Raw genomic sequence first — 23377 nt, 5'->3', positions numbered from 1 at the left:
CTGCAGTGGCCGGAGAGAAGTGTGGGAGCTGACAGTGTCACAGACCCGCCTCTGTGACACTGTCAGTCCTAAATAACAAATGTTTTTTACAGCTTTGTATGAACATCTGGTGTGATCAGCAACAGGAAACTGGTAGCATGGATATATGCTGTCAGTGCTGATATATGCTGTCACGGATATATGTGCTGTCAGTGCTGATATATGTGGTCACGGATATATGTGCTGTTAGTGCTGATATATGCTGTCACCGATATATGCTGTCAGTGCTGATATATGCTGTCACCGATATATGCTGTCAGTGCTGATTTATGCTGTCACCAATATATGCTGTCAGTGCTGATATATGCTGTCACGGATATATGTGCTGTCAGTGCTGATATATGCTGTCACGGATATATGTGCTGTCAGTGCTGATATATGCTGTCACCGATATATGCTCTCAGTGCTGATTTATGCTGTCACGGATATATGTGCTGTCAGTGCTGATATATGCTGTCACGGATATATGTGCTGTCAGTGCTGATATATGCTGTCAAGGATATATGTGCTGTCAGTGCTGATATATGCTGTCACCGATATATGCTGTCAGTGCTGATATATGCTGTCACCGATATATGCTGTCAGTGCTGATTTATGCTGTCACCGATATATGCTGTCAGTGCTGATATATGCTGTCACAGATATATGTGCTGTCAGTGCTGATATATGCTGTCACGGATATATGTGCTGTCAGTGCTGATATATGCTGTCACCGATATATGCTGTCAGTGCTGATTTATGCTTTCACCGATATATGTGCTGTCAGTGCTGATATATGCTGTCATGGATATATGTGCTGTCAGTTTCCCTTATTATTTGGCCCTTTATGGTGGCATTATTGGTAAAACTTGGTAAAAAAAACTTGGTAACCTTCTATATTGCTGTTTGTTCTGTAATGTAAGGTAACAGTATAGAAGTAATATTTCAATAGATTTACTGGGCAAAGGGAAAACTTTCAGAAATACAGCCTGAAAGAGCCCATACATATTTACCTCACTGCTCTTGCTGTGGGGCCCTCTGGTCAAAGGTGCGCTCCTGAGGATGTTCTGTTTGCCCAGAAAAACACTTTAATCTCTACATAAAGATAATGTTTGGTTGGGACATGGTATAGTATACTGTTTTATATATACTATACACATTCATTTAGGGGCCCCACTTTAACTTTGCCCAGGGCCTCACTTTGTCTAAAACCGGCCCTGAATACTGAACATACACAAGACTACAAGACATCAGGCAGTAGTAAGTGCAGGGAAAAAAACACCTTATGTGCATTTCCCTTAAGTGTATATTGGGGATTTGTATACCTTTTGGGGGGCAATACAATACTTTAATACAATTTTGGTCAGAGTTCTCCTTTAATAAAAATATCCCATCCCATAATAAAAGTTTAGATCACCCCCCTTTTCCCATTTTATAAATAAATAAACATATTTGGTATTGCCACGTGCGTAATCGCCCGAACTATTAAATTATCACATTCACATAGGCGCAAAAAAATGCCAAAGCACAAAATTGCGGATTTTTGGTCACATCAGATTTAGAAAAAATGTGATTAAAAAAGTGATCAAAAAGTTTCATATACGCAAACAAGGTAATGATAGAAAGAACAGGTTGTGGTGCAAAAAATGACACCTCACACAGCCCCATAGACTAAAGGATAAAATTGTTGTAAGGATGGCAATAGAGCAATTTTAACAGTTTTTTTTTTTTTTTTTTTTTAAAGGTTTAGAAATTTTTAAAAGCCATCAAATAAAATAAAAATGATATAAGTTACATATCGTAATCGTACTGACTTGAGAAACATAGATAACATGTCAGGTTTACCATAGAGCGAATGGCGTAAACTAGACCCCCCCCCCTCCCCTCCCCATCCCTAATGTGCGATGGTCCCATCGCAGGCACGGGTAGGGGTAAGTGCCCACTTGAAATCATTTACCCCCTCCCCCTGCAGGATGCCAGCTTTAAAAAAAAAAAACGCCAGACCTCTCCTGTAGCCATAATGATGTAATACCACCCTTTACCATTAGGTGGCAGTAAATGATCATATTTTCCCAGTTAGCCTTTTCCTACTAATGTAAATTGTGTTGGCGGACTCTGCAGTGATCAGACCTGTGCCCCTCCTGCTGCCGTAAAAACCACAACTCCCATCATGCCGCAGCAGCCAAAAACCGTTCTTCCCTGACTTGAGTAAGATCTTTGCTTGCTGTCAGTGAATCGAAATATACTGAGGATTGAAACCTGCACATATCTACTGATACAACTATATCCAGCCTGTAGACTGATACATTGTAACAAACCCTCAAGACAAGGCAGGCGTCTGTGCTGCCCATGTGTTTAGCTCACAGAAGATACAATGCTGTCAGAGCATGATGGGGGTTGTAGTTTTGCATGAGCTGGAAAGCACTAAAAGTGGCCAATCTATCTAGTGACCAGGGGCCCCCTATTGACCCAATGGTCCATCACAATCCCAGGTGGGCATTAGATGTCCCCTATCCCTGGCAGCGGCCATGTGGCATCATTCACTGACAGCCGCTGTTTTCCTACTATATTTAGGTTCCATAGTTTACATCGGCGTCATCCGTAACAATGAGGCAACCCTCCAGGAATGAGCGGCGGTGGCATGACCCGTCTCCTGGGCATCGGGCTCATTCTTATTTTTAACCACTTATGGCACTGAGGAGGTGATGCCAGGGATTACGGGTGATCCGAAACATTCAGTGTCTCGTAGATGGATGAAACATGCACCTAAAATAGACGTGTCAGGGAAGAGCGTTAGTGGGGGCCTCACCAAGAATAAAGGGGACTCTCTGCCCTGAGCCCATAATGTGCCACAGTCCACAACCCTTATTGTTAGAGGATAGATTATGTCCCCAGCCCCCTATGTATTACACTGCATCTTCTGGGTATAGGAGCACTGTGACTGGCACACTTATGGGGGTGCTGTGGCTATCAATTATAGAGAGGCATTGCAGCTGGTGCTGTTGTTGGAGTGCTGTGCTTATGGGGGCACTTGGCTAGGAACTGGGGCAGGAACATTTATGGGGGCACAGTTGTTAGCACTCTTATAAATGCCATGGTAGCTGGCATTATTATGGGATCATTGCATGTGGCACTTATGGAAGAATAGCGGCTTGTACTCTTATGGGGGCACTGTGGCTGTCTTTGTTATGGGGGCACTGTGGCTGACTGTTATTAGGGCACTGAGGAGGTCACTATTATGGGACACTGTAGCTAACTTTGTTATTTAGGCACTAAGACTGGCTCTGTTATAGGGGGCTGGCTTTGTTATGAGGGCACTGTGGTCGGCTCTGTTATGGGAACACTGGTCGGCTCAGTTATGGGGGAACTGTGGCTGGATCTGTTACGGGGCACTGTGAATGGCTCTGTTATGGGGGCTCTGTGACTGGCTCTGTTATGGGGGACAGTGAATGGCTCTGTTATGGGGGCTCTGTGACTGGCTCTGTTATGGGGGCTCTGTGACTGGCTCTGTTATGGGGGACAGTGAATGGCTCTGTTATGGGGGCTCTGTGAATGGCTCTGTTATGGGGGCTCTGTGACTGGCTCTGTTATGGGGGACAGTGAATGGCTCTGTTATGGGGGCACTGTGACTGGCTCTGTAATGGCCGACTCTGTTATGGGGGCATTGTGGCTGTTTTTGTTATGGGGGCACTGTGGCTGGTTCTGTTTTGGGGGCACTGTGACTGGCTCTGTTATTGGGGCACTGTGACTGGCTCTGTTATGGGGGCACTGTGGCTGGTTCGGTTATGGGGGCACTGTGACTAGCTCTGTTATGGGGCACAGTGAATGGCTCTGGTATCGGGGCACTGCGACTGACTCTGTTATAGGGGGTACTGTGACTGGTTCTGTTATGGGGATACTGTGACTGGCTCTGTTATGAGGGCAATGTGGCTGGCATTCTTAGGGTCCTATTCTACAAAGCGATTTTACAACAATTACGATAAACGTTCTCAAAGGACCGCTATGGCGAACAACCTGAAATTGTCCACCCAATTACACGGAACAATGATCGTTACTTATGATCGTTCTTGTGGTCGTCCTGCCGTCCCTACTGCTTCGTTGCTACCGCGAATGACCAAGCGACATCTTATTACACCGAACGATTTGCAAACGATCAACAATAAAAATAGGTCCGAATTCCTCCAAGCGACCAACAATTTCTCGTTGGTCGTTTAATCGTCTGCTATTACACGAAACAATTATCGTTCAATTATCGAAATTTCAATTATCGTTCAATTACAAACGAGTTTTCTAACGATAATCGTCCCGTGGAATAGGGCCCTTAGGGTCAACACATTTTCCATGCAAAAATTGACCCTGCAGATCCACAGCAGGTAAAGTCCCAGCAGATGTGATGTGAGTCTCATCTACGCACAGCATAATATAGTCTATTGGTGGGGGGGGGGGGACTGCAAGGTGTTGAAGGATCTGAAATGCGTTGATTTCTCCACCGTAAATTATTCCTGATTTTTTCCTCTCTGCTTTCTTAATGTGTAAAACCAAGCGTATGATTATCCTCCTCTGTTTCTATAACACAACAGGCGGCTGCGGCGTGCGGCTGATAGCGCTCCAGAGACGGCATTAAATGAGCTAAATATAGAATTCTCATTTGGTATTCGAGGCCTCACCCTCACCGAGCAACCTGCAAATCTCAGCTGCAATATTGTCTCCGCAGCTTCTCCAGAGGTGCAACTCACACTCGCAAGTGTCGAAATGCGTCGCTGCAACTAACTATGACCTCATCCCTACCCAGTGCCAGCACTCTGCTGGTGCTCATGGACATGGGGGGACAATACACCTGCAGGGTCACAATCGATTTAAAGATCATTGGTGGTGTGCTGCTGTGAATTTACCAATCCTGCCACGCCTTACTCCTTTCTACATGGACCCTGCTCCTTGCTAGAACTACTCTTTTACTTTTAAAAACTGTGCTGAAATACTCTGTGCTACTGAGGACTCTACTGAACTACTATGTGCTGCTCAGTGCCATGTTCTTTCCACATTTACATGTCCTATACCCTTGCTCACAGCATGGGACTGCCCTCCTGACCTCTAACCTCTGCCCTATAGGTATATGGCAGTAAGAGCTTTAACCGCAAAATCGGTTCTCTTGGCTATGCTTGGATGGATATATCATTGAAAAAGTACAGAGCGATTATACTGTATGTACAGCTAGCTAGTATATGATTGGATGATGACATCACAGGTCACTGATGCAGGTCTGTAAATGGATGATGATATCACAGTAAGGTCACACAGTCTGTATCATGTTTGTGACGGGATGGCGATGTCATAGTCAATGCAGCAGGTCAACTGTGGGAGGATGATGATGTCACAGTGAGCACAGTTAAGCTCCTACTACACAGGGCGACATAGAGGAGCTGCTGCTACATGCAGCGAGTAATTGCAGGGGGGATTGCCCGGGTGATCGCTAGATCATCCGGGCAGGCATAGAGCAGGGGTCCTCAACTGGCGGACCACTGTCCCAACGCAGACCGCAGAGACCAGCTTCCGGACCCCTGCTGCAGCTCAGTATACCTGTATACTCAGCTGCACTGCTCCCCTCTGCACAGTAACTATGAGCGCAAGTAACGAGTGCTCATAGTTTGTATGCAGGAGCAGCACTCTCTTGGCAGCAGCGGTCACAAGAGGCTGCTCTGTGTCTCTGGTGCCAGTGCTCGAGTGACGTCACTTGAGCACCGGCGCCAGGACAAGGGGAGAGCAGCCTCTTGTGACTGCTGCAGTGCGGCCATTAGAGGGCAAGAGAAGAGGAGAAGCCCGGACCTAGATAAATATAAGTGTTTGTTTTTTTATGTTATATACTACTGTATATAGGAGGGGGAGCACAGGGGGGCTATATTACTGGGGGAGCACACAGCAGGGGTGCTATATACTACTCGGGGAGCGCACAAGGGGGCTATATACTAATGGGGAGCACAAAGCGGGGGTCTATATACTACTGGGGGAGCACACAGTGGGGGCAATATACTACTGGGGAGCACAAAGCGGGGGGCTATATACTACTGGGGGAGCGCACAGGGGGACTATATACTACTGGGGGAGTGCACAGGGGGACTATACACTACTGGGGGAGCGCACATGGGGACTATATACCACTGGGGGAGCGCACAGGGGGACTATATACTACTGGGGGAGTGCACAGGGGTCTATATATTACTGGGCGAGCAACAGGGGGGCTATATACAACTAGGGGTGCGCAACACGTTTACTAATGATGTTCAGCTCGGACCTTCACCTGACAATAGACCCCGGTAAGTGGGCCTTCACTAAAAGTTGTTGAGTACCCCTGCCATAGAGGATAGCGGTGGTCTGCTGCCGCCGCCGCTCCTATTCCACGCAGTGACGGCAGCAGATCGCTGCTATCACAGTCGTTTGTCTTTCAACAGATCTGTGGGATAAGTGCTGAGTAGGATGTAGTAGAGTTGATAAGGTTGTACTGAGGTAGCATAATAGAGAGGAGAGTGCCGTAAGAGTCTCAACCCAAGTAGTAATGTGCTCTGCTGGGAGGTTGGAACTACCTGTGCCTGTGTATTGACCTTTCCTATAGTCTTCACACCACCTCTGATGCCCACTAGCTTTGGCTGAACCGTGCTAAAGGGAGACACAGGCCCCATACCTTATTACCCAGGCTGAGCGGAATGGTCAGAATTTTCTGGTTACACCCGCGCTGCGAGATGGAGTTCATCGACTTTCAGTAACTTTGCTCCACCCGGATCAGTTCCTAGCTCTTTGGCTCTTTTGTGGATACTGTCCTGCACTGTAGTTACTCCTAGTCCTCGGTGTGAGTTCAGGTGATCTATTGGCTAGTCCTCTCTTTAGGACACTGTGGAGAGCCATCTGAGCTGCATCCTTTCTCCACTGAAGCTCAACTAAAAACTCCTATCTTACCCAAGGGACTAACTTCCTAACCAGTGTGTAAGGTGCACTGTGGTTGGGTGGAAATAGTGCAACATAAGAGTGGATAGGAGAGAGGTGATAGGACAGAAGAAAGGAAAGATCCTACTGGTCTACAGAATCTGATACACACACATACAATAACCCTTTGGGACATTTCAGCTGTGCAGCTTCCATACTTTAGGTATACAATACAGCAATATCTAGTGGTCATCTTTAGTAATACTGTATCTGCAATAAGACCACAAAAAGTACAGACTTTTATGAAGGGTGTGAATAGTAACACCACCCCTAAAGGGACACCACAATAGGTTGCATACAGTGAAGTTACATATTCTATGCAGCTCGTGGTCTAGGAGTGGATGGTGATGTTACAGTCAATGCAGTTGCAGTGTCCTAGAGAGGGTGTAGGTCGGTGCCGAATGTATGTATATGCTCTGGGATAGAGGGCTGTAATTTTCACTCCCACCACTTGGTGTCACAGTCTATGTTGCACAGCTGGCACAGCTGAAGGAAAAGCAACTATTGTGTTAACTGTGAATGTGTGTTGCCTCATATTTTCTGACATTTATGCCACTGTATGTTCAGCTGACTGAGAGTCAATCACTGAGCTGAGCTCAGTCGAGTCAAGTTAACCAAGTATTCGGAGACTATATCCAAGTGTTATTTGCCAGCGAGAAGCTGTGAAGTCTAAACTATATACAAAGCATTCTATTCCAAGTCTAAAGTATCTCAAGCAGCCAGCTTACTAAAGGGGCCTCAGTCAGCAAAGTATTCTTATATTGCTGCATCTTATCGAAGGAGAGACTATTCTATCGTGTACTGTGCCTTTAAGAAGATCTCTACAGTAAATGTTTGCCTGGTTCAGTACTTCCTCCGGACAACACCTGCATTACACCAATTTATTAACAGACGTGTGTCGGTATATGCGGGGGTGGACGTATACCACTCCTGGCCACTGTGACAAGTACACACCACCTGCCCTAGCTAACACCACCTGGCTCCCATGAGTTACCGCACTGGCAAGTCACACAATCGACCTATCAGTTCAGTCTGGGATGTAGTGATGTCACAGACAATGCATTACAGCCACATAATCTATGTATGAGGTCAGTCTGTAAATAGATGGTGATGTCACAGACAATGCCGTGAGGTCACGCCTTGTTGTTGCAGATGATGAGATGATGATGTCACACAGCGCAGTCACATTCTCCTCTTTCTATCCAAATTTCCATATTCTGGAGATAATTCTGTGTTCGTCCCTGTTCCATCTTCTCCACCGCACCGGACTCCCCATCCCTTCACCATTCCAGGATAACGCTCCGAAGATGAGCGGCGTTCCGGGAATCACTGTATTCTACCCATCCTCCGTGTTAGTAACCATCCAAAGTCGCCTGACTTAATAGCCGGGAATGTTAACAAGATTTCCTGTTACAAGCCGCAACCATAATAACAAAGAAAAGGGGCGGGAAAAAAATCCAGAACACAGATTATAAAACTGTGAATACTGAATATAAAACTGCAAATACAAGTCCCTCCAGTTTCCTAATAGAATTTTTAATGGATATTTCCTCGATGTCCATATAAAATGTTTTATTGTTCTGTAGTTTATGAGGCCCAAGTCTCCAATCTACAGAGCATGCCCCCCATCCCCAGTGTATACATCCACCCCGCACATCACAGCTCCGTTACCCATAATGCTCTGGGTCTCACATCTGGACAGTATCAGGGATTTATTACCACTCACCCAGAGGTCTGTGCAGCAGTTAAATCACTGGATTGAGAGCTGGGATTTCGGAAAGTTTAACAAGCTACCATTCGATGTAGCCAAGCATCGGGATGTATGGAGACGTCATAATATCAGGAGCCTTCCCCTTTAAAAAAAAAAAAAAAAAAGTTGTCAAGTTACAAAAAGTTAACGTTCCTCTGTTTCTTAGCTTTGTTGTAGCATACGGGTGGCAACCAATATGGCCGCCTCTCTATGGTTGCCACCTAGCTGTCCCACACCTGACAGACATGCTTATGCAGTTTGCAGCCCGGGCATTGCAGCAGGTGGGACAGACCCCTTGTGGTGCTACAGCCATGCAGACTCGAGGACATCTGCAGGTTGATTCCACGGTTGGTACAGGTAGTAATGTTCCTCTTGGACACAGTGATCTAGTCAGGTCGTATTAGATTAGATAGTGCCCCCTGATGGTAAGGTGCAGTAAGCTAGCTGGAGACACTTGGATAACAGTGCAAAAACTCAGATGTCAGTGTGCAGGGAGTTGGTGAGCTGTGGCCATCACCTATTGACTTCTACAGGGGAGTGTTGTGGGCATGCTCTTTGACCTGTGCAAAGGTCAATGTGAAGACAAGGGAGGATGTGGACTGCAACCATGACCTACTTATTCCTATGGGAGAGTATTGTTGGCATGCTCTGTGACCTGTGTAAAAGTTAATATGCAGGCAAGGGAGAATATGAACTGTGACTACATTAACTACTGATTCCTATGGGAGACTGTTGTGAGCATGCAAAGGTCAATGTGCTGGCAAGGGAGAATATGAACTGCAACCATTAACTACTAACTCCTATGGGAGAGTGTTTTGGGCATGCTCTCTGACCTGTGCCCACAATTGTCTGAGCATGATGGGAGTTGTAGTTTTGTAACAGCTGGAGACCCTCAGGGTTGTGGATACTGTAATAGAATATGTATAATATATACATTTAGGCACCAGAGTGACAAAGAATAAAAGGAGACTTCAGGAAGGGGGCAAATACTTTTTCCACAGGACCACATATATTTTGTTGCCGGTGTCATACGATGCAGATCCCTCGCCACGTCGGGCCGTGTAGATACAGGTTAAACCTTAAAAGCTTCCTGTAATTCCACTCAGCGCCAAGATCGGTTTCTGAGCTTTTATTTTCCATGCATTTCCTTTGTCACTACTAAACCCTGATACTTGAAGCTGTAGCTAAAAGCCGTCGTGAAACGCGATGCTCCTGACCGTCTTCTGTGGAAACTTGTAACATGTGACATCACAGACACTTGTTTCCATACAGCAAACACTGACACGTTTCGGTGCGGAGACGCCAAGCTCGGGGGACTCATGTGACTATCCCCAACATCCACAGGGATGGATGAGATAATAGGGGTTATAATAGTCAGTACCTCACCTACAGTAATTGGGCTGAATTGCTCAGAATGGTTAGGTATTAGTATTAGGCACTCACCCTACGACCCTAAACCTTCCTCTGATCGCTATAATACTATCACTTTGTGTTAAAGGGGTACTCCAACACCAGGTAAAAGTAATAAATATGCAGCAGAAACATATAGCATTGTTGACCTGTCTGCCCCAGCTCTAAAACCCCCAAAATACCAATTGTTTAAGATACGTTATCATCTCCTCTATCATGTCCTCTCACTATTTCCTGGTTGCTCAGTACTACAATTCCCAGAATGCATCGCTATTGCAGAACATTTCAGCACTATTGCCCTACAGTAACTCTGCAGCACCTGCCGCATACATTTTCTGTCTGCTCCTCTGCCCGATGCATTGTTCATGCTGTAATCTTACCTCAATATTCTCTAATTTCCTAATAAATATATATATATATATATATATATATATATATATATATATATATGTATATGACAGGGAGATGTGGGGTAGGCTCTAGGGTCTGGTCATAGGTGATGACATCACTCAGGGGTGGGGCTAGAGCTCTGGGAAAAGATCCAGCCACGCCTCCTGAGACAGCACCACACTGATAATGAGAGGTCACAACTTCTTATGGGGGAGGGGGGTCAATCAGGCAAGAGCAAACTAGAAGTACTATTAGGGTCCTATTCCATGGAGCGATACTCGGCCGATTATCCGTGGAATAGAGAGAACGATCAGCCGATGATCATGTCATTGGTTGATCGTTCATTTAGGTTCAAACCTAAAATTATCGGTCGCCCGCCATGCATGCATGGGGGCGACTGACGATTCCATAAGTATCATACATTACCTTACCATGTTGCAGGTCTTCTCCTGCGCTCCAGCGCAGCAGCAGCTTAGTTGCGGCCTGTTAGCTGACAGACCGCTTAGCCAATCACTGGCCAGGACAGCCGTGGCCAGTGATTGGCTAAGTGGTCTGTTAGCTCAGACAGGGGGACCAGGAGGAAGAGAAGAGCAGAAGTCCTGCAACATGGATAGGTCATGTATGATGTTTAAACTAGGGCTGCAAGGACATCGGTAACGATGTCCCTGCAGCCCTCACTAAACGATTATCAGGCCGTGGAATAGGCCCAGTAAACGAGCACAGATCGGCGCTCGTTTACATTATTGATTGGGCCCTGGTCATCCCGTGGAATACTAGCCTTAGTGATAACACTATATACAGTAATACCTCTGTTCTTAAACTTAATTGGTTCTTGAGAGCAGTTTGAGAACCGAGCAGTGTCTTCCCATAGGAAATAATGTACAGTAACTGTGTTTAATTGGTTCCAGCACCCACCAATATAGTATCATTTTTTACATTGATAAGTGCCCAGTATAATCACTACAGTACAGTACAGTACAGGGCTATACTGTACAGGCAGTAGTGGATTATAATAGGGGCGTTTCGGGCGGCAGCCCGGGGCCCTGAGCTCCTGGGGGCCCATGACCACCCAAAAAAACTTATACTTTCAGTGGTGTACTGTCTCCTGACTACACTTCCGCCATGATTTGCAAAAAATCACTGTTTTTTTTATGGCAATTTTGCACAAATCGGGACATCATGACCTGTACTATGAACGCCAGGCTAATGCTGCCATAGTTACAGTGGAGTGGGGGGGCCCAGGCTTGGTGAACAGCCCGGGGCCTATGGTAAAGTTAATCCGCCCCTGTGTACAGGACATTTTAAACGAAAAATGTTCCAACAAATCCAGCAATTATAATAGAGTAGTCACCAACTCCTCACTCATCCTTTACTGTATAGAGTCCTCACCCCAGCACTGTAATAGATGAGAGATGGTGGTGCACTGACTGTACTTCTAAGAAGTTTTGGACACTTTACAAGTCAAGATATAAAAGTTGTATAGATGTCTAAGAAGAAGGTCATAGATGAACACCATCTTATGGTAGCATCATTCATGAATATTTCATCACTGGAGTTGTAGGATATCTGACTCTATATTTTATCTGGGGTATTGATCCTTTTAAGTTAAAGGAGAAGCACACAATATTTGCTTACAGTCGGCTGCCAGTGTGGTGAACGCTAGTGGATGACCGGTCACTTGCCAGATGGTAGGTTGTCGCGATGTCAGTGGCGGTTATGCACACAGGTGTGGGGGCACACCTGCTTTTATTTTAAAGTGACTATACTCTTTCCCCTGTGGTCGGTGACCTGCCAAGCTGTGAGGGGTCCCTTGGGTACTTAGGGTGGTCCGGAGTAGAGTTATGACCCAACCGGACTGTCGGTACCGTCACCCACAGAAAGGAGAGATGACCCAAGGATGGTGTAACTATTGTGTAGGTGCCAGAACAATAATCACTGAGTCCTGTTTCCTGTTTCCATAAATAAAATCTTCTTTACTTTGGAAATACTTAATACAGAGGCTGATAATAGACTTCTGACTTGACCAGACACAATCTGCGTTAAGAGCTTTTGGAGCAGAAGACAGAGCGAGTTAAGAGCAGTAGAGAGGAGTTTTGCTGAGAGTTCAGAGCAGTAGAGAGGAGTTTGTGCTGAGAGGCCCAACCCAGGGTAGAAGTGTGCTCTGCTGCAACTTTAGAAGAAGAAGTAGAATACTGAAGAGTACTTGAGAATAGATGACTACTTGTGCCCATGTTTAGACCTTTGTTGTCCTACAGTGTCAGGTGACCCATCCTCCTAGGGTGACACAAGCCCCAGACCTTGTTACTTGAGTTGAGCAAGGTGGCCAAGTTTACCTGGTTACATCTGCGCTACGAGATAGAGTACGTAGACTTGTAGCAACTTTGCTCTGTCCGGATCAGTTCCTCTTGTTTCAGGATACTGTCCCGCACTGTTAGAAATGTTCACGGCGTGGGTTGGGTTTATCTCTGACTTGTCCTCTCCTGAGTAGTTTAGCACTGCATAGTAAGACTAAGTGTTGCTTTTAGGAAGAAAAGTCTCTGTGTATCCCATGTGTGTGGGTCCACTACCACACTAGATAAGACTAGACTACACTGAGGGCCCGGCTGAACTACAGCAAGGACCATCTTGTCGTACACCCTCTCTCTACCAAGACCTAACTAAGACTCACTAACACTTCCTCTCCCCATATCACAACTTCCTACAGGGTGTGTAATACCTCCTGTGAGTGGTGGAGAACAAAGAAAGGAGAATAGAGATAGGTGGAGAACAGAAAAGAGCTCTTATTGGTATGCAGATTACCAACAAACAATGACCACTTGTTTAATACAGCTATACAAGTACATATACAAATAGTAGCGACATCTAGTGGCAAAACTTAGGTACAACTTCATTACCACTTTTACTTAGAGTACAGGCTTTTGCAAGGGGTGTATAGACCGATGGTGCTTAAGATGCCAAATTGTGCAAAAGAATTGTCAAACTGAATTTGCAGTGTGGACGAATTTTGACTTTGATTCCTGACAAACTGTCTCGCTCACCTCTGCAGACGACCTTTTTACACTGGATTTGCAGCAGCAGTCAGCTGATCGCCAGTGGATCGGGTCTTGGACAGCTAGACATTTTCCCTGCAGTGGCCACTACAGGAGAAATGTGGTATTACATGGTGACCATGAACAAGTGCACTAGAACTGGAGTTTCGCTAAGAAAGTAATTGTCTACTTTGGGTTATGGAGGGAGGGTCCAGAGTGATGGGGTCACTTTTATGATGCCTGTACGATCAGGGGGGGCATAAGGACAGGGCATGGGTTGCCTACCTGACACATCCCTTTATTCCTTAATCAGTGGCCACGCGGTAATACCTATACAATAGAAGGGCCCACCGAGAGAAACCCCTATTTATTATACCGAACATGGAGAATTCTTTAATAAATCCCAATCAGACGGTCGTCAGCAGGAAGCTGCTGGTAAAGGTCTCGCATAATGACTCCATTCTTCTCTTCCAGTAGATTCTGCTCCATCAGTGATAGCTTTTTTCTGCCTCGTCGTAGATGACAATGGCGCAGGAATCAATTATACGTATAATTAGCGCATATCCCATTACAAACAAAAAAAACCCACAATAATAAATTAAAATAAAAGTCAATGGAAAGGACGCTGGAGATGATACGGCCCATAATGCTCTGCTTTTAATTAAAGTAAAATAAATGGATTCAGTTCTCGGGTCAATTTTCATGATTTATTAACTGCGTGATTGTATATGGAAGAGCTATAATTAGCGTCCTTAGGGAAAGAAGATACAGCTATAGAGGATGATCTGCTATAAGAGACCCCATGTCTGACGATAATACTCATGTCCTCATCTACCAAAATCCCTTGCAGTGTAGCATTCTACTATGGTGTCAAGCATTCTGGACTATCTGAATGGAATGCAAGGCTGACATTACAGACTGACACTTAGGAATCATGGTTTTAGGTGGTGGGTGAGTGGGTGTTGAAAATCTGCTATATTTTTGGTCCATGAAAACCAAATACCATTATTGGTATTCCCAATTCAAGAATGACTGAATAGAATCAAGTTTCCAGGCAATTGTATGAGAAATGTTACAAACATTTACTTACTATAAAGTTTGGATTCGTCTGAACTGAACCTTAAACAGACCGAATTAAAACAGCTAAACGACTGGACTATAGGAGCTCTTTCACTGTCCCATGGTATTCAAAAGGAGTAGCATCTAAAACGCAAATTTTAAAACCGTGTCGAAAAGCAGATAAAAAAAGCATGGTTTTTGATAGCTATGTGAACAAACCCTTAGAGAGTACTGTGGAAATAAGTAAGTAGTGGTAACAGCAGTCTCAGTGACCTCACAGGGCCATAAACAGACAGGTGCCTTACTTGCCCCAAGGTTTGGCTGCATTAATCATAGTATGAGTGACCCCACAGGGCCTTGGACAGGAAGTTGAAGGTGGCGACACCAGCACCACTCTTGGACCCAGTAGAGAACAGAACAACCAGTTTATGGTGGAAACATCAGCAGAAGCAGCACTCTCTCGGACCCAGTAGGGCCTAGAACAGCCAGTTGATGGATCACGTCAATTGGCTACTGGCCAGTGTGGGGCTCGAACTCTGTGTTAAAGGGGTTATCCAGTGCTACAAAAACATGGCCACTTTCTTTCAAAAACAACTTGACTCTTGTCTCCAGTTCAGGTGCGGTTTGCAATTAAGCTCCAATGAAGCTTCAATGGAACTGAGCAGCAAAACCCTGCCCAAGCAGGTGACAAGAGCGGGGCTGTCTCTGGAAGAAAGTGGACATGTTTTTGTAGCACTGGATAACCCCTTTAACCAATCCAGGGCTGCAGGCTAGCTGGTTAAAACATGACAACTGGATCTTACAGGTGGCTGCATCCTGTTGCCACTCCTGCTGCTCCTCTCCCACCTTCTTAACTAGTTCTACTGCTGCCACTGGCCACAACCTAAAAAAGACCAGACTTCGTATGTTTGAACATATTGAATTTTTCATAGGGTTAAATTGATCCAGGAGAGTTGGATGACTGCTGTATAATCCCGTTTATTATCCTGACAGACATGGTTTTAATAAAGCCTTGAAGATGTCACCCTACATTCAAAGGGTTAAAATCACCCAGTAGAGCTGTGGACACTGTTGTAGCACACAAACAGGAGTAACACGCAACTACTTTCCTCAAACTCTCTTCTATCTCTACCTAATCAACCTTCTCTCTCTGCCTCTCTCTTATTCTCTTTACCTTTTCAGAGCCAAATGTTTTGCGGAGTTTGAAATGAATCTCAGTTCGGGAAGTTCAGTTTACTCATCTCTAGTCATATCGTTCTTATGGAGGAGAATTGGAACAGTCATGAACCTTTGGTGTGGAGAAGAAGAAACTTTTTGGAATCTATCAATGTATATAGGTGGTTGACTAAATTATCCACATTGACTAGTGATCATGAGAATGAAGGTCTGTTGTCCTCTGACTTAATGGAGGAGCAGCACACATGCTGGGCCATTAGTTCATGTATTTTTTTATGGGGCTTCCAAACATGGCTGATCTCCATTCAGGCGGGATCAGGAACTTTTGAAGTTGGAAAAGTCAGAAAACATCTTAGAAGACCAGCAGCTCCAGATAAGTCTATGTCTATCACCACAAAATGGAAAGGGGGTAACTAGGGTCATAGGATTCATGTAAGAGGATGCATCCATTGTTATCTATGAAGAGTCAGTGACTCCCAAGATATTTGGCAGAAGGTCCAAAGAAGTAAAAGTCTAAAGTTCTTACACTGTACAGACCCTGAAATGTCCGGTAAGCAATTCAATTCTGCCACATGAAGAACATCTCTGCAGCATTACAGCGAAAGGTGACACCTATAGATAAAGACAATAAATGAAGCTCACAGCTTAGCCTCCCCCTCCCTGTGGAATGATTTCTTCAAAGGCCCAGAAACATTGCCCATTCATATCTATAGGGCAGATCCTATTGTTCTTTATGTCCATTAGGCTTATTGTAAAGCATATCACTAAATGCAGTTAAAAACAGTTCATGCAAGATGGCTGCCCCCATAATAATGTGCAAGTAAAAATAGTAGAAAATAGAAAAAAATAATAATAAATAAATAGAAAAACATAATAATGTGCAAGTAAAGAAAGTAGAAAATAGAAAAAAAGAGAACTGTCAGCACCTGGCGCTAATCAGTAAAAAAAAACAAAAAAAAACATCCTTACAAGTCTTCCTGCTTACATGCTTAACCACCAGCACCCTAACCAATCGACCCTCTGCCCCTGTTTAACCACATAGGTGGCACTAGTTCCATCCATTACACTTGAGGTGCTTAGAGTACATTGTATTACGTTCTGGCAGATATGTATACAGACAGTATATATACCAGCAGTTCTGTTATCACAGTCATTTGCCATGATGGTAAGGCAGTAATGTGAATGAGGAGCGATAGCATGTGACGTCACCATCCCGCTCCTTTACCTCACAGACAGCAGCTTCTATTTCACCGCCCGGTTTCTGTGCTATTAATATTCTCTTAATATATTCTCTGCTGACTAATAAAGCGTCTTCTACTAGTGTGAAGTGACAGCCGCTGCCAGATGTCAGGAATATCAGGGATGCTGCATCACACCTCACATGAACTCTGCTGACATATACACAGCTGTAATATACAGATATCTGAAGGGGTCACATGTAAACAGGTGATATATGTCATATACTAGGTGTGTAATTATGACTGACTGTACATGTATAATTGTATACCCAGGTTATACCAGCATTCTCCATTGTACTGTATATAGGAGCTGTATAACTTATACTAGCTGTACATATATAACTATATAAAGGAGATACCCAGGTTATACCAGCTGTACATATATAATTATATTCAGGAGATACCCAGGTTATACCAGCTGTACATATATAATTATATACAGGAGATACCCAGGTTATACCAGCTGTACATATATAAATATATACAGGAGATACCCAGGTTATACCAGCTGTACATATATAATTATATACAGGAGATACCCAGGTTATACCAGCTGTACATATATAATTATATACAGGAGATACCCAGGTTATACCAGCATGCTCCATATCACTATATACAGGAGATCTATAACTTATACCAGCTGTACATATATATTTATATACAGAAGATGTATAACTCATGCCAGCTGTAAATATATAATTATATACAGGAGATGTATAACTTATACCAGCTGCACATATATAATTATATACGGTGGATACCCAGGTTATATCAGTTGTACATATATAATTATATACAGGAGATACCCAGATTATACCAGCTGTACATATATAATTATATACAGGGGATACCCACGTTATACCAGCATGCTCCATATCACTATATACAGGAGGTTTTTAACTTATACCAACTGTACATATATAATTATATACAGCAGATACCCAGATTATACCAGCGTGTTCCATATTACAATATACAGGAGATACTCAGTTTATACCAGCTGTACATATATAATTATATACAGTAGATACCCAGGTTACCAGCATACCCCATATCATGATATACAGGAGATGTATAACTCATACCAGCTCTAAATGCCATGGCCCGGGGTACTAGTGCAGTGTTGTGGGCTCTGGTGTTTTGAGGAAACCTGTCGCGGTGATCAGGAGTGGTAGTACCCACCCCCGGACACACAGACAGTGGACCTTAGGTGGAACAATTTCGAGGTGCAAGTGAGGATGCAGGTGCGGCGCAATGGATGACATCCTGAATTAAACAGTGGATTAACTTTACTAGAAAAATACCAACAGGGACAGTTCTGGTTACAAGTGTTAGTGCAAACAATACTTGGCAAATACTTCTCAGAGGGAGACTTGAGCAGACAATAGGAGAGTGGAGACTTGTGTTGAGAGAGTGGTATAGGGGCCGGGTAGGAGCCTTTGTCTAAATAGTGCAGTACTCTGGCGGGATGTGTGAAGAAATTTTTCACTTATAGAACAACTTCTCATAATTACGTTTGGTTTTTGGTGACCGCCCTGCAAGGTAGTACAAATCCTAGGCCTTTATCTCTAAGTTAAGCTCCCACTGAAGACTCCTACCGAGTGGACGAGTGTGTGTCGTTAAGGTGCCTTGGCTCTTAGCTTCTTTGCCTTACTGGGGATCAGTCCCTCTGCCTTTTCCTTATGGGGTGACTGTCCTGACTGTAGAATCCACAGCGTGTACAAGGGTGTTCCCATGATTCTGTTTCCCCACCTCTTGGGTTCAGCACTGCATACTGACTAGTTAGCTCTCACCACACCGAACTGGTCTAAGACTCGACTAGAACTCCCTCTTAACAGGAAATCCCTACCTTATATAGAGTGGTGTGACAAAAAGTGAGAGTAAGAAAGAGAAAGATGTACAGAGTGCATGCTCCAATAAGCAATCACACATATAAAACATAGCTTAACCTTTTACCTTTTACATATGCACTGCAGCTGTGCACAGGGGGAGTGAGACACCTAGTGGTTGCAGTAGAGATTGCAGCTAAAAACACTTGGTGTGATACCTGAGTTACTTTACCTGGGTCGTATAAGACTTTGAGGACCACCTGTGGTGGGAAACTATATACATTTATAATTGTAGTTTCCTAGTACGAATGTGCCACTAATATACAACCTATTCAGTCAGGTGTAACACTCTGGGATGGTGGGTGCCTTTCCGCACCATCACCACTTGGTGTCTCACTCTTCCCTGTTTGTCCAGCACAGCTGAAGGTGTAAAGGGATAACTGTTTGGTTTTATTGTTCACTATTTTTACCAATCAGTGGTGCAGGTACCTCATACACTCTCCTCCTATCGCACTCCTGATTTTTTTCTAGCACTTTCCCCACCAAGAGGAGGTTAGACCCGGTCACCCCTATGTAAGCTCCTGTCAGAGTACTGTAATAACTAGGCACGGTACTCAGGACAGCCCCCATAGTTTTTTTGTTTGAGTGCTGGACGCCACTCCTGGCCACTGTAACAGGTGCTAATACACAAATTATAAACCTTATTTGCTGTGAGAATCCGAAATTAATAAAACTTAACCTTTATTTACATAATTAAAAGTGTGCATAATAAGTGATTAAAATATCACTTAAGGTGTAACGGGCAGTAAAGGTTCGGATACGGTTATTTAATTTTAATGCTGAAGAGTTAGAGAATGCACGGGACTGTTCAGTTGTCAAAGTGATAAGTATGCAATATCTATGCCTTCAATTATAGCTGACTGTCTCAAAACAAGGGGAAATGGAATAGACAGACAATAGGAATAATAGACACCACTTGTATATAGCCGATCCCGAACGTATAGTTAGCTCATTTATAGATCAGACACATGCGGCTATCCGTCTTGTCTGTACTCACTGTACTGTCAAAACCCTGGAAATCGGGATATAAAATAGTCCGACAGCCGAGTCCTCGCACAAGGCGTTAACGTAAACTCGGATAAGGACCAATATCACCGTCCAGTGAAAAATTAGAAATCACATGTAGCGGACTACTGCTTATAGCCTGACATCAGGTGCCCCCAGGGCACATATAACCTGAGTAAGCTATGTCAGGGGCAGTTCCGGAGTTTAGTGTGATCTACATATAACCATATAATCAGCGATCTACATCATTCAATCTTGTTGATTTTAAACAATCATATGACTCGTATCATTCAGATAGCTCTCACTCTCACACACAGCATTAGGTTAGTACCAATCACTGACTGTCTCCTTGCCTTCTCAACTCTTAGTGGCAGCAACTAGCAACGAAATGTTGCCCGGCGGGGCCAGCGGGGCTCCTCCGTACAGTAAGATTCCAAACCACTGTGAGTACTATATGGTAGCACTATTAAACACCTCCAGTATATAAAACAAACACCCAAATCCCACCCCCCAGCCCCAACGTTTCACCACATCAGTGGCTTTATCAAGGGGAAATTATATGATGATCATCATATAATTTCCCCTTGATAAAGCCACTGATGTGGTGAAACGTCGGGGTGGTGGAAGGATTTGGGTGTTTGTTTTATATAACTCTCTAACTCTTCAGCATTAAAATAAATAACCGTATCTGAACCTTTACTGCCCGTTACACCTTCAGTGATATTTTAATCACTTATTATGTACACTTTTAATTATGTAAATAAAGACCAAAAAAAAAATTCTGAATGCAACACCAATGTATATACAAATATTTGTCTTTTATTAGAATATCAAAAAAAAAAATAATTCAATTAAAAATACATAACAGGAGGGCTGGAGCTAATACAAATCCCCATGAAAGCGGTGGATTAACTAGGTTCCTGTACATAAAGTGCTATATCACAAAGTAGATAACAGTCAAATGGAGAGCCTATATATACATATATACTGGGCACTGGGTTGGTACTACATACAATAAATGGATAAATCTCACAGTGAGTACAAAGAAAAAAACACCATCCACAAATAATAAATATTACCCATATATGTCCTTAGTATACGAGTCCACCTCACCATACACCCAGGGTGTATGGTGAGGTGGACTCGTATACTAAGGACATGTATGGGTAATATTTATTATTTGTGGATGGTGTTTTTGTATATACATTGGTCTTGCATTCATAATTTTTTTTTGGTTTTTATGTTGGATAGTTTTGGGTGCGCATAGACCGCACTATTTGAGCCTTATGTAGGATTGTTATGTAAATAAAGGTTAAGTTTTATTAATTTTGGATTCTCACAGCAAATAAGGTTTATAATTTGTGTATTAACTATTGGTTCCTTGCGTGATAATCCGGGGCAACCCAGGTTAGTGCACTGTGACAGGTGCCCCAGCAAAACACCAGAGCCCACCCACTGTTACCATCTCAGTGCCCCGGCCTTGGCATAATTATAAACAGGAGATACCCAGGTTATACCAGCATGCTCCATCTATATAATAAAAATCAAAGTCTGTCTGTCTGTCCTTCTGTCTGTCTGTCTGTCCTCTATAGACTTCCAAACGCCTGAACCGTTTGACCCCAAATTTGGCACACAGATACATTGGGTGCCCGGGAAGGTTATTGCGAAGGTCCCGTCCCCGCCAGATGTACAGGAGGGGGAGGGGAAAGAGAGGCGCCCCATAGAGATGAATGGGAAATCTCCTCACTGCAAACACAGGTGATATAATTAGCTGCAGCAGACACGGCAGTTGGAGCCTTAGCAACCAATAGGATTACTGCTTTCATTTTCACAGGGAGCAATGGTTGCTAGGGAAGCTGCCTCACAACATCCACAGTAATAACTGGTAGACCCCCTACTCCATCTATACAGTACATGTATACAGGACCCCCTACTCCATCTATACAGTACATGTATATACAGGACCCCCTACTCCATCCATACAGTACATGTATATACAGGACCCCCTACTCCAACTATACAGTACATGTATATACAGGACCCCCTACTCCATCTATACAGTACATGTATATACAGGACCCCCTACTCCATCTATACAGTACAGGTATATACAGGACCCCCTACTCCATCTATACAGTACATGTATATACAGGACCCCCTACTCCATCTATACAGTACATGTATATACAGGACCCCCTACTCCATCTATACAGTACATGTATATACAGGACCCCCTACTCCATCCATACAGTACATGTATATACAGGACCCCCTACTCCATCTATACAGTACATGTATATACAGGAGCCCCTACTCCATCTATACAGTACATGTATATACAGGACCCCCTACTCCATCTATACAGTACATGTATACAGGACCCCCTACTCCATCTATACAGTACATATATATACAGGACCCCCTACTCCATCTATACAGTACATGTATATACAGGACCCCCTACTCCATCTATACAGTACATGTATATACAGGACCCCCTACTCCATCTATACAGTACATGTATACAGGACCCCCTACTCCATCTATACAGTACATATATATACAGGACCCCCTACTCCATCTATACAGGACATGTATATACAGGACCCCCTACTCCATCTATACAGTACATGTATATACAGGACCCCCTACTCCATCCATACAGTACATGTATATACAGGACCCCCTACTCCATCTATACAGTACATGTATATACAGGACCCCCTACTCCATCTATACAGTACATGTATATACAGGACCCCCTACTCCATCTATACAGTACATGTATATACAGGGCCCACTACTCCATCTATACAGTACATGTATATACAGGACCCCCTACTCCATCTATACAGTACATGTATATACAGGAGCCCCTACTCCATCTATACAGTACATGTATATACAGGACCCCCTACTCCATCTATACAGTACATGAATATACAGGACCCCCTACTCCATCTATACAGTACATGTATATACAGGACCCCCTACTCCATCTATACAGTACATGTATATACAGGAGCCCCTACTACATCTATACAGTACATGTATATACAGGACCCCCTACTCCATCTATACAGTACATGTATATACAGGGCCCACTACTCCATCTATACAGTACATGTATATACAGGGCCCACTACTCCATCTATACAGTACATGTATATACAGGACCCCCTACTCCATCTATACAGTACATGTATATACAGGACCCCCTACTCCATCTATACAGTACATGTATATACAGGGCCCCCTACTCCATCTATACAGTACATGTATATACAGGGCCCCCTACTCCATCTATACAGTACATGTATATACAGGACCCCCTACTCCATCTATACAGTACATGTATATACAGGGCCCCCTACTCCATCCATACAGTACATGTATATACAGGGCCCCCTACTCCATCTATACAGTACATGTATA

The 23377-nt window shown here is 43.9% G+C and overlaps 1 long non-coding RNA gene across 1 annotated transcript in view; it reads right to left on the bottom strand.

Annotated features, from left to right (window-relative positions):
* Positions 1–7520: 7520 nt before the first annotated feature.
* The window catches only part of LOC138774279 (uncharacterized), a 23103-nt gene continuing 7246 nt past the window's right edge, over positions 7521–23377 (bottom strand). Inside the window, exons 2-3 of the long non-coding RNA XR_011360283.1 lie at positions 8720–8846; positions 7521–8400 (exon numbers count right to left, since the gene is read on the bottom strand). This is a non-coding gene — a long non-coding RNA (uncharacterized lncRNA). The remainder of the gene's footprint in view (positions 8401–8719; positions 8847–23377) is intronic.

Source organism: Dendropsophus ebraccatus, chromosome 15 (assembly GCF_027789765.1).
Source record: "Dendropsophus ebraccatus isolate aDenEbr1 chromosome 15, aDenEbr1.pat, whole genome shotgun sequence".
NCBI classification, from domain to species: domain Eukaryota; kingdom Metazoa; phylum Chordata; class Amphibia; order Anura; family Hylidae; genus Dendropsophus; species Dendropsophus ebraccatus.
Note: the sequence above shows the minus strand (reverse complement) of the source record. Positions and strands in the feature narration are given on the sequence as shown.